The sequence below is a fragment of the Ixodes scapularis genome, unplaced genomic scaffold (assembly GCF_016920785.2).
Source record: "Ixodes scapularis isolate PalLabHiFi unplaced genomic scaffold, ASM1692078v2 PGA_scaffold1__304_contigs__length_218370807, whole genome shotgun sequence".
Classification (NCBI taxonomy): domain Eukaryota; kingdom Metazoa; phylum Arthropoda; class Arachnida; order Ixodida; family Ixodidae; genus Ixodes; species Ixodes scapularis.
The window spans coordinates 214376721-214387239 of NW_024609846.1; the positions used below are offsets into that span (position 1 = coordinate 214376721).

Here is a 10519-nt window from a genome sequence, read left to right on the forward strand (position 1 = left end):
GGAATGCTTATCGTGGATCGTTTCGATCTGGATGTGCGGGCATGCGATCGCGCATCACTACTGCGCGAGGCACTTGAAGATTCCGTGCTATATGTTCTGCATTGTCTACATTTCTCCCCTACAGAGTAGAGACATGACGCCTCTCTGAATGGTTGACAAGCGTCACGCTGCCTATATATCCCCCCACACACACATACACGAAGTTCTATGACTCCGATTACACGTTGAAAAAACAGCGCGACTGGGATAACGACAGAAAGACAAAGAGAACACAAGACCAGCTTGTCTTGTGTTCTCTTCGTCTTGTTGTCCCTGTCCCAATCACGCTGTTTTTTTTTGTGTTTTCTTTTTTTTTTTTTTACATGGGCTTTTAACAATTTGCCCAGTTATGTATCTTAATCCGATTACTTTCGCCTCACTGACCTGTTCTGGGATATCAGGAATTATTTCAAACCGTTGATCAAAGAACTATCGCTGAACGTTAAAAATGTGAGTCGTAGGTAGGATGTTTTCATTGTTGGCTTGTTGAAAGAGGTATTGAACCAAAAAGAAACTGTTTTTAGGGGCGGGTAACCGGTAACCGGAATGGTAAAAACCGAAACGAAATCGGGGATCGGTGGCCGAGTGGACTAGCTCACACCAGCTCGCAGCACGTGGAGCTAAAGCTCGCGCTGCAGAACCCAGGGATCCCTGTCCGTTTCGATCTGGATGAGCATCGTACCGGCGTGCGGTCGTGTATCACTACTGCGTGATGCACGTTAAAGACCGCACGCTAGCGGTTGTACTTCACTGGCTAAATTTCTCATCCACAGCTAAGACACAAGTCAGCCGTTGATGCAGACCAAGTTCAGGCTGTAAACACATGCCCCCCCCCCCCCCGTTTTTTTTTCCCCGAGACGAAACAAATTTGAAGAAAAAACGGTGACCGTAACCGAACCGCTATATTTATCGGTTTCAGTTCCTGGTGGCAACTGTTAGCATCCACTTGCTCTACTGACGGCTTGCTTTTGGTTTCTTGGCGAGGTTCCAGCTTGGATACCCGGGCCAAGCGGATTTTTTCACCAGCCACCAGCCGATTAGAGGACGCGAGTTGCCTTCCACCCCAGGTAGAAGTCAATCTATTCTTGCGTGAATCTTCGCCACCTTAGGGACTCCCCCTAAAGTCATTATATTCGTTAAAGGTGGTCGCATTTTTTATCGTTTTATCATTATTACGAAAGTTTAATCGCTATTTTAAAGAAGTTCATAAGCCAAGCCCGCACATTAAACTCTAACTTTCTAGAGGCCATACATACGCGATCCTGAATGGAAACGTGCACCAATAAAGTTTCACTATTCACTGTTCGTCCAACTTAAAAACGAAACATCAGTTTCAATTTAAAGGATCGCACTTATTCTTCTTTTAGACCAAGGGTCGGTAACCCGCGGCCCGCGGATCGGATTCGGCCCAGGAGGCAATAGCATCAAACACGTCGGATTACAGCGTCACATACTTTCTTGCTGTAGTCACCTCGGCCCTTGGCGTCAAAGCGCATCTGAAAGAACCGTTCGAAAACGTGTTTTGAAAGCGGCAGGGGTCGCAGGTCGACTCGCTGCCAAGTTGATTTCGCCTCTCGGTCCAGCTGCCTTGTGTGCGTCCACGCTTCCACATCGCGTGTCAAGACGCCTGCCGCTCCAGCTGCGTCGCCCGCGGTGCTTGCGTCCTACTTCGGCATTGTCATGGCGTTTTAATAGATGTGACGACTTTAATAAAAGCATATCATCGTTTCGATCTCCGTCGGACAACAGCAACAACGGACGATTCATTCTTCGACGTTTCGGCCGGGGTCCGGCTTTCGTCTTCGTCAGGAAGGCCGGACTCCGGCCGAAACGTCGAAGAATAAATCGGCCGTTGTTGCTGTTTAGACTAAGGTTTTTTTTTCTTCTCAGTTTATATATATATATATATATATATATATATATATATATATATATATATATATATATATATATATATATATATATATATATATATAATCTTACAGTCTCCGATCTTCCAAAAGATTACGTCATTCCTCAAGGTATTAAACGTTTCGCGAAAACACGTTCCGAAAGCAAGGAGAAAGAAGAAACAGAAGACAAAACTTACATTTGTATGACGACCAAAGCAAAACATGCATTAGTCTGAATGCATACATTTAAACGAAACTAACATCGCAGACACCAAAGCAGGTAGATCTTTAACAGCATCAAAATTAAAAACTCAAAAGTCAGACAAAACGTTTCGGGATATGATGAGGGAAAATAAGGGCAGAGTGAATCGATGTTCGAAATCAAACCGCAACCTCCATGTATAGGTGTAAAAACACACGTCTGATAATGAGTTTCTGACGCGAACTGAGCTCGTAGATGAGCCATACGTCGTTACGCGTTAAACTTACAAAAAAAAAAAAAAAAAAAAAATCTCGGAGAATCGGGGTGAGGATCGTGAGGGGAAGAGGAAAACTTGTTTCCAAAAGGAACAACAATTTCCCCTAAAAAAGAAAAAAAAGGCTGCAGCGCGAGCGTTAAGCGATTGTAATGTGAAAGTCGAACAATAAACTAACCTCAGTAACAGAAGAAAAAAAACGCCCTTAGACGTAGGCTTATCTAAACCCTTCTTTTCTTTCGAAATAATCAAAGAGCGTTGTTGGTCATTGTGATGTTCATGAATATAGAAAACGATAAGAGGGAAGAACAGAACCAACTTTGCTTACATTTTATATCCTTGATTTTTTCGAAAATAAACGCTGTAGTGGCCGACTAGGGCAGGACAGCTGCCGCCAAGATGCGCTTGGATAAGAGTCTGAAACCAGAGTACGCGTGTGAATCGAAGGGTTTTTCAAGACATGGTAAAATGCTCGGCATGCTTTATACTTGCCTAAAAAGGGTTCATATAGGGGTTATTGATGATGCCCAGTAAGTTTCCAATTGAAACTATGGCCTTAAAATGAACATGCGAAAAGTTACTTTCTAAAGAACAAGACAAAAACTTTCTTTTTCAAACGTTATAATTTTTCCTAAATAGGCTCTTGGGCAGACACCAACACGGCATCAACCTTTTTGCTGTGCGATGCTTAGTTTTCGCAGGACCGATTTGGCCTGAGTTCTCTGAAACACCCTGTATATATATATATATATATATATATATATATATATATATATATATATATATATATATATATATATAAAGGGTGACGAATGTTGACAAATGCTTCCGTTGATATATGGGCAAAAAAAAAACGATTCGTAGGATCATTTGAACCATTTCATTCTCGGTCTACAAGTATGTCTCTGTGTGTACTTCTATGTCTATGTGTGGGCGTATGTGTGTCTGTGTGTGTGTGTGTCTAAAGCCTGAGACCCCACCTAACGCTGATGCAGCACTAGTGTCCAATCTATGTGCCGTGCTGGCCTTCAAAATGTGATGTAGAAAATCCAACAATACTGCCTTGCTATCTACAGAGTGTACTCTTAACGCTTCGGTCCTACTTTTAATGGTTTGCACAAATCAGGTTCTTAACTTATCGCGCTAGGATTTACTACAGATATGCCCGAATGGGGTGAAAGATTTCTCTAAAATGATGGAAATATTGGCTCATTTGAGTAAATCGCGAAAAGTCCCAAAACTATGCTTTTATTATACTTTGCAGGTACACTTCAATATTATTTTGTGTCCCTCTGGCGCTCATTTGGGCCAAGTGAAGTGAAGAGTAGGTACGCCAAATGTATTTTCTTTTCAATTCACCGGTTTTTGCAGTCGCAATAAACGCCGGAACTGCCCAGAACGATTCTTTGATGATTTTGAAAAAAAAAAAGCTTAGCGATATTTCTTTTTTTTTTTTCATAGACAGAATTAGTTTATATTTTCTTCCTTTTGACTCCGGAGGTTTAATGAATTCAAACTTTCCATTAATGAATGCACCACCTTCGGCCACCGCTGTAGTGAATCGCAGCGCGATACGTCAAAAAACCGACTTTTACGGAGAGTCCAAAGTGGGATCTGAACGTTAGTACACACGCAATAAAAGATTTTGCCACACTTAAAAAAAAAAGAAAGCCAGTAAAACGTTAGTAACTGCAGTTGTTACTACCTTTTTCTCACCATTACTATTTTTTTACTAGCTACTTACTGCCCCAAGGGCGTGGACAAGATGGCGTCTGCTGCATCGGCTGCATCGCCGATGGCCAGCGTTAGTGACGGACTTACTGTTTCAAAACGCAGGGGGGGGGGGGGGGGGTACCAACACACAACCGCAGCAACAAATATTGTAGGAAGGGACATGTTTAAGGGTGGGAGCTGACTTTATAACGATCGCCGCCTCAGTTCCAGTACGTCGTGGAAGCCAGCGCTGCCGCGAGCCGCGAGAACAGCCAGGCGGTAGCCATTGTTAATGCAATGGCCATGCGGCTTCTGACTTCCCTTCGCCTTTCCATTCTTTTTGAAGCGTTTATATTTTCATTTTGGTTTTAACTGGTACGAGAATCGCCACGGAGCACGTGTTCAAAACGTTTCCGAAAACAAGGAAGTTTCAATGTGATGTTTTTGTTTCTTGCATACTTTAAAATGTATGTTTCTTTTTTGCAAGAGACGCTTGGCAACATTGTACGACATGCAGGTTGGGACCAACCAAGGAGGATAGAAGGGTAGGAGAGGGCATGACGCCAGCCGCGTAGCCTCCACAAGCCATGCTCCCTTGACGCCTCGTCTCTTTCTCATTTTCCTCCTTACTCTCCTCACTTATCTGCCCAACACGTGACCGTAGCTAGCCTTCGTCTAGCCATCGATCTGATACAACCTACCGGACGGAGCGCGCGCAAGCCTGCAAGGAATCCTTCTACAATCAATCATCCATCTCACACGTGACATGTCACGCGCGCCAATCGCCAGAGAGATTTACGGTCACGTTGGCCACAACATCGTTTACAGTTTTTATGACTAGGCTTCACCAATATTGCAACGTGCCCCTTCGTAGTACTTCTAACCTCCTTGGGACCAACGGTTGGGGCCACTGTCTCTATGATAATTGCTAGATCGCCCTTGCCAGCTCCGCGAATGCGGCTGCTGGCGGCCATCTTTTTGGTAGAGTTGTATTACCTCTAGCCAAGGTACAGCTGCTGCAGCCACTGTCATCCATTCATGGCAGACAGCGTTGTGGCAGTTGTGGTGGCAGGCTGCCATCAAATAGCGTGGGTGATCATTCGTGCTTGATTGAAATTTTTTGACGAAACTTATTTTTGAAATCCTGCGTGAACGGTAACCCGATCTTTGAGGACTCGGCAAAAGTTCTACGAAAGCGCAGCACCGGGGAAAAGCAGCACAGCACGTATCGAAAGTCGCATCGAAAGAAGCATCGGAAGCAGACGCCGGTACGGAGTCTGCTTTCGATGCGAGCTGCGCTGCTTTCTCCCGGTGCTGCGCTTTCGCAGAACTTTCGCCGGGTCCTCAAAGATGAGGCTACCGTTCACGCCGGGTTTCAAGAGTCTGCTTCGTCGAACAACTTCAATCAAGTACGAAATATCACCCACGGTACAGTGTACTAGATCTACGGCTATTTTATGGCAGCCTGCCGCCATTACGTTGTCCGCCATATTACTATGAAGGCTAGAGATGATATACCTCTACCAAAAAGATGGCCGACCGTGGCCGCATTCCCGTCCATAGGCGGAGCTGGTCAAACGCGATTCAGCAAATAGACAGAGATCAGCGGTTGGGACCAGTCGGAGTTGCGAGACGCTCATCTCTATGATCTGTACCTGCCGTTTTTCCCGTGTATCGTGTGCTGTTCTCGTGTTCCCGTGTTGGATTGCATCATTACTGTTCGTGCGCTCGCTGGGCGAGTGTGTGCGTGGACGTGGAGTGCTCTAAGGAATATTTCTGACGAGCCGGAGACGGGCTTCCGCTGGTCATCGGATCCGCGTCTCCACGGTAATCGTTTGGCCGGTACAGTGGCATTCGTTTCGCCGTACAAGAAGCTTCGCTGCGTCGCTTCTAGTTGACACTGGAAACGTCTTCTTCGTGGTCTGCGTGTGCTCGGTGGTTAAATGATTTTGACTGAGCCGTCTTCGGTCGTGACAGCCCTCTGTCACGACCGTTGACGTGCGTCGTAAATAGTGTATCTAGCTTTACGAGTAATTGTTTAAACATACATATATATATGTTTTTTTTCTTCTTTGCATTCTATGGGTTTTTTTTATATTTGCTAAAATCTTCCCCAGAGACGCAAACACTTTTCAGTGGACTACACACAAATTAAGATGCGAACTGCATCCGGTATTGATTTTGCGTGCATTTCTGTCGCGCAACGCGCCAAAGGAGTGCAGCTGCCGTCGTAGTCGCCGTCAATTACAGCCTTCGTTCGCCGCGAGTGACGAGAAGAAAGCAATCTGTCGCCGACGGCGACCGCCTTCCTTTTAATTCTCGATTAACGTAAGCGACGAAAAAAGTGGTTGGCGCCTGCTAGGCGGGGAAGCGAATATATGGATGCTGAGAACCGGTGGAGGAGGTTATTTTGTTGACTGTCGCAAATCATTTCCGTGTTTACCTTTGTTTTCCACTCGGAGATAGAGACCTTGAATCCTTTGTAAACGTTATTGAGGAAGGATGTTGGTGCGAAAGAGCACTATATGTGCAACATTGTTCACTGACGTGGTGGTACATGACGACAAGCTTGCGCACTGAAATATTCAGTACAAAAGACTCATGGGCAATCAAGGGAGACCGACAAAGTCTACAACGGGGCTGCTCTATTGCAGAGCATAGAAGGTCGTCATAACTTAAAACCATGGGACTAAGAAGAAGAATAAAAAAATAAAAAAAGAACACAATACAGCCTTCCAAGAGCGGCTGAGTTTATTCGTCCACACCAAAACAAGAAAAGAGAACAAGACGTCGCGAAGATTTGACCAGACGTGGCTTGGCAGGCTAAATCCGTACAACACTAGACACGCTTCCGACAACGAGCATCCGCCACCAAGCACCCGCAAAAATGATCTCCGTCAAGACTACGAGAACCGACCAACTTCCTAATCTCGTTTGCGTACGTTCACTTCTCACAAAGTCATACTGTCCCAAGCTTTGTTTTATCTTTCTGCTTCTTTGTGTTGGCTCCTAAAGCAACGCAAGGAAACAGAAAGGTTGTTTTCTGAGGAGTGTCGGCGGACGACACTGCTGCCGGCAGTTGCGAACTGTATGCACGACAGATTGCCTTGAAACTCAAGAGTGCACACAAGAAAGGTCAGTTACCGCGTAGACAAGGCGCGGGTAGTTGTGTCCTAAGGGATCGCTATCTTGGTGTTCAACATTATGAGCTGGAAAACAAACAACATCAGCTTACCATTTAAAAGTACCGACGTGCAAAGTAACGTACAAGGAATACAGATAGAAGTTCGTAACCACAAGGACGTTTAGTTGCTGTTTTGGTTTCACTACGCCAACCAAACATTTTGAGCTTGGAGAGAGGCACTCGGAAACTCTCGCATGAGCATTTGCATAGAACGTGTGATAGAAGACGGTTATTTTACGAAGTGAATAAAAGTATAGAGTTCATTTTCGAATCAAGCAGGGAATGTACCCATGGCTAAAAGATTTAGTTCCGTGTGATATTCTTGTGTGGACTATCTGCGGAGACATAAGAGAAAAAAACGCACGGCGACAAGCACCTTGTGCCCGTTGAGAAGCTTAATAAAGTGAAGTCGGGAAGACTAGTGGCTCCATTAACTGTGAAAACATCTGACTTTCTATGCATGCATTGCTTCGTATACATTCAAAATGAGATTGCTCCACCCCAAAACGTGAGTACATCGGAATCTTCTCTCCTGGATTCGAATGAAATTGTTGGCGGAGTGAATCTTGCGTACTGTTAACGCGTCGGTAACTCCACTAAAACCTTCTAAAACCATAAAAAAGGAGGCACGCAGCCAACTTGAAGAAAAAAGAAGTTCAAGTGACTTCTTGGATTGGATTAAAAATAATAATAATAATAATAATAGTAATAATAATAAGAAGAAGATTATTATGGCAAATGATCAAATCGAGTGTGAAGTCAGACCTGTAACTGGCAGCGTCTTACAATCAGTGAAACCAGCCGTATGCAAAATGAAACACGTAAAATAAAATCCACACAAAGGAATTAGAATAAAAAGGCAAAGTAATGAGCACTTCGCAAACTAAAATTTCGCAGGACTTTCTTGAGCTTGAAGTTTGTTCTTAAATTAAGAATACTAGAGGGCAGTTTGTTCAGAAATGCTCGGGCATTATAATTACGAGCTCTTTTTCCACATCTTGTCGAACATCGAGGTATCCGGTAACGCTCTTTGGGTCTAAGAATACGAGAAGGTACATAGAGAACTTTAAACAAAAATACCTATGAACACCACTTTCCATCAATAGCGCCTTAAAATCAGGCAAATGCAATGCTTTCAATAAGTGAATGTCCTTTCCGAGGCATAAATCATAGGAAATTGTCTTTAAGAAATAACGTAGAATCGAATTAATTCGAAATTTTCAACGGAGAGCACAGTGACCATACACGATAATGCCGTAACGGAGCACACTGGTCGGAAGAAAGCTGCCTAGCGGTACGGTGTGAAAACCCTCGAAGACCGTTGCGAGCACTGTGCGGAGTGGTTCGACGTGTTCCGCGAAGCACTGAAGGCATCCACCTCCCATCAGGAGAGCAGGCGATTGTACACACTTCTGCTACAAAGTATCTCCAAGAAAGAAATACGGCGTCTGGTGCCGGAAGCGACTACCTACTAAACTATATGATAGCTCTAACAAGAAGACTGAAGCAGAAAGGAGCCATATGGGGGAAACTTCGATCCCTACACAGGGAAACGAAAGTCGAAGAAGTGAGGGTTGCCTTCAGGCAGGTAGCCAGGGGAGCGGCCCATAGGGCCCGGACCCCCCCCCCCCCCCCCCCCCCCGAAATCTTCCATTTTGCTGGGGCCTCCTCTCGCCCCTTCCCCTCATACAGCACTTTGTCATGGGCGCCCCCCCCCCCCCCCCCCCCCCGAAACAAAATCCTGGCTACGTGCCTGGTTGCCCTCCAGTACCACACGCGCGACGACCTCGCATGCTCTGTTCAGAAAGAACGTCGGGGTAGCCGTCATCAATAACAAGAAGACCAAAGTCGTGCAGAAAGGCCCCTATAACGGAGACAAGCTAGGTCAATTAGTGTGAAGGTTTGTTGTCGCATTTCTCAATTGGAGGTCCTATGCTACTAAGAAAACTGCAATGACGGCTAAGCAAATATTGCTTTCTATATTCGTAAGCTGCATTTCAAGACGCACATTTTGATTTGTTTTGCGACGTCTTGCATAAAGTTGTTCGTTTGTAAAACAAATTGTGAATGTGTCTGTAAAACGTATGTTTCCTCTGTGGTTCGTAATTTTCTTTCTTTGCACAGAAATATATTATTTTAATTTTTAATATTTGGTGAGCATGCTGTAAATTGTCTGTAAAATCAAAGAAAAATCTAACTAAGTGTCTGCTTCGGTATGACATTGGCGGCTGTACAAATTATAATGGTGAAATCTCGGCGTTGTCCAGTGTTCGAGCTGTTCAATTTTGTATGTCTGGGAAACATTCAGCTACGGCATTCAAATATCGCTGAATGTTCCTTTCAAGAACATGGTTTTCACAAAAATTTCTTGCAGAAATGTAAAAAAAAAATTATGACCTGCACAGTAATTGCACGATCTTACGTGGAGACAGTTCAAATAACTTACCAGTATCGTTAACGGAGTATTTCAGTAGCCTGATATAGCCTAGCACAACGTTCGCAATATACATGTCGTAGATAATTTCCATGAACAGTCTTAATACTGAACGTATTAAGACTGTTCATAGGAATTATCAACCACATGGATATTGCGAAGAAGTGTTACTGGGGCTATGTCAGGTTACTTACATAATCCGATAATGACACTACTAAGTTATTTGAGCTGTGTCCACGTAAGATCGTACAATTACTGTCCGGGTCGTAACGTCAGATAGAGACGCTACAGATCCGGCTCAAGCGATTTCGCGTTGCAAATTCTTAAAGTCAGAACCCGTCCCGAAATCAAATAACCTTTTCCTCTTTCTTCTGCGACCGCTTGGTCGCGAGACGTCGCAGCCCAGATAAATAATCGGCCAGCCGCAAACGACAGAATGACAATCGGGAGCTGACAGCCGTCGCTTAAGTCAGAAACCCGATAAAAGTGCCGCTCGTTTTACTCAAGTCGAAGACTGCCATCCCCCCCTCCCGCAGCTGTCGAAGTTCGGCATATCGACTCATTAAAAGTACCTCGCACGCGAAACGCTGTTCCCCCGTGAATGAATTAATTTAAAAATCTGCCGCACAAAAAGCGCAGTCTTTTTCGGTGATAATTATCGCGTCTAACGCCAACAACATCGCGGTTAACGCGCAAACGGGAACGACCGCTCATTGGACTTCGCAGAGCACCCTCATTTAATAAACCCGTCAGACAGCGCGAAGCATCTTTTCTACGCCGG

General features: G+C 44.6%; 1 pseudogene; it reads right to left on the reverse strand.

Annotated features, from left to right (window-relative positions):
• Window positions 1-9814, reverse strand: part of LOC8027294 — a 117938-nt pseudogene extending 108124 nt beyond the window's left edge.
• Between the last annotated feature and the right edge of the window lie 705 nt (window positions 9815-10519).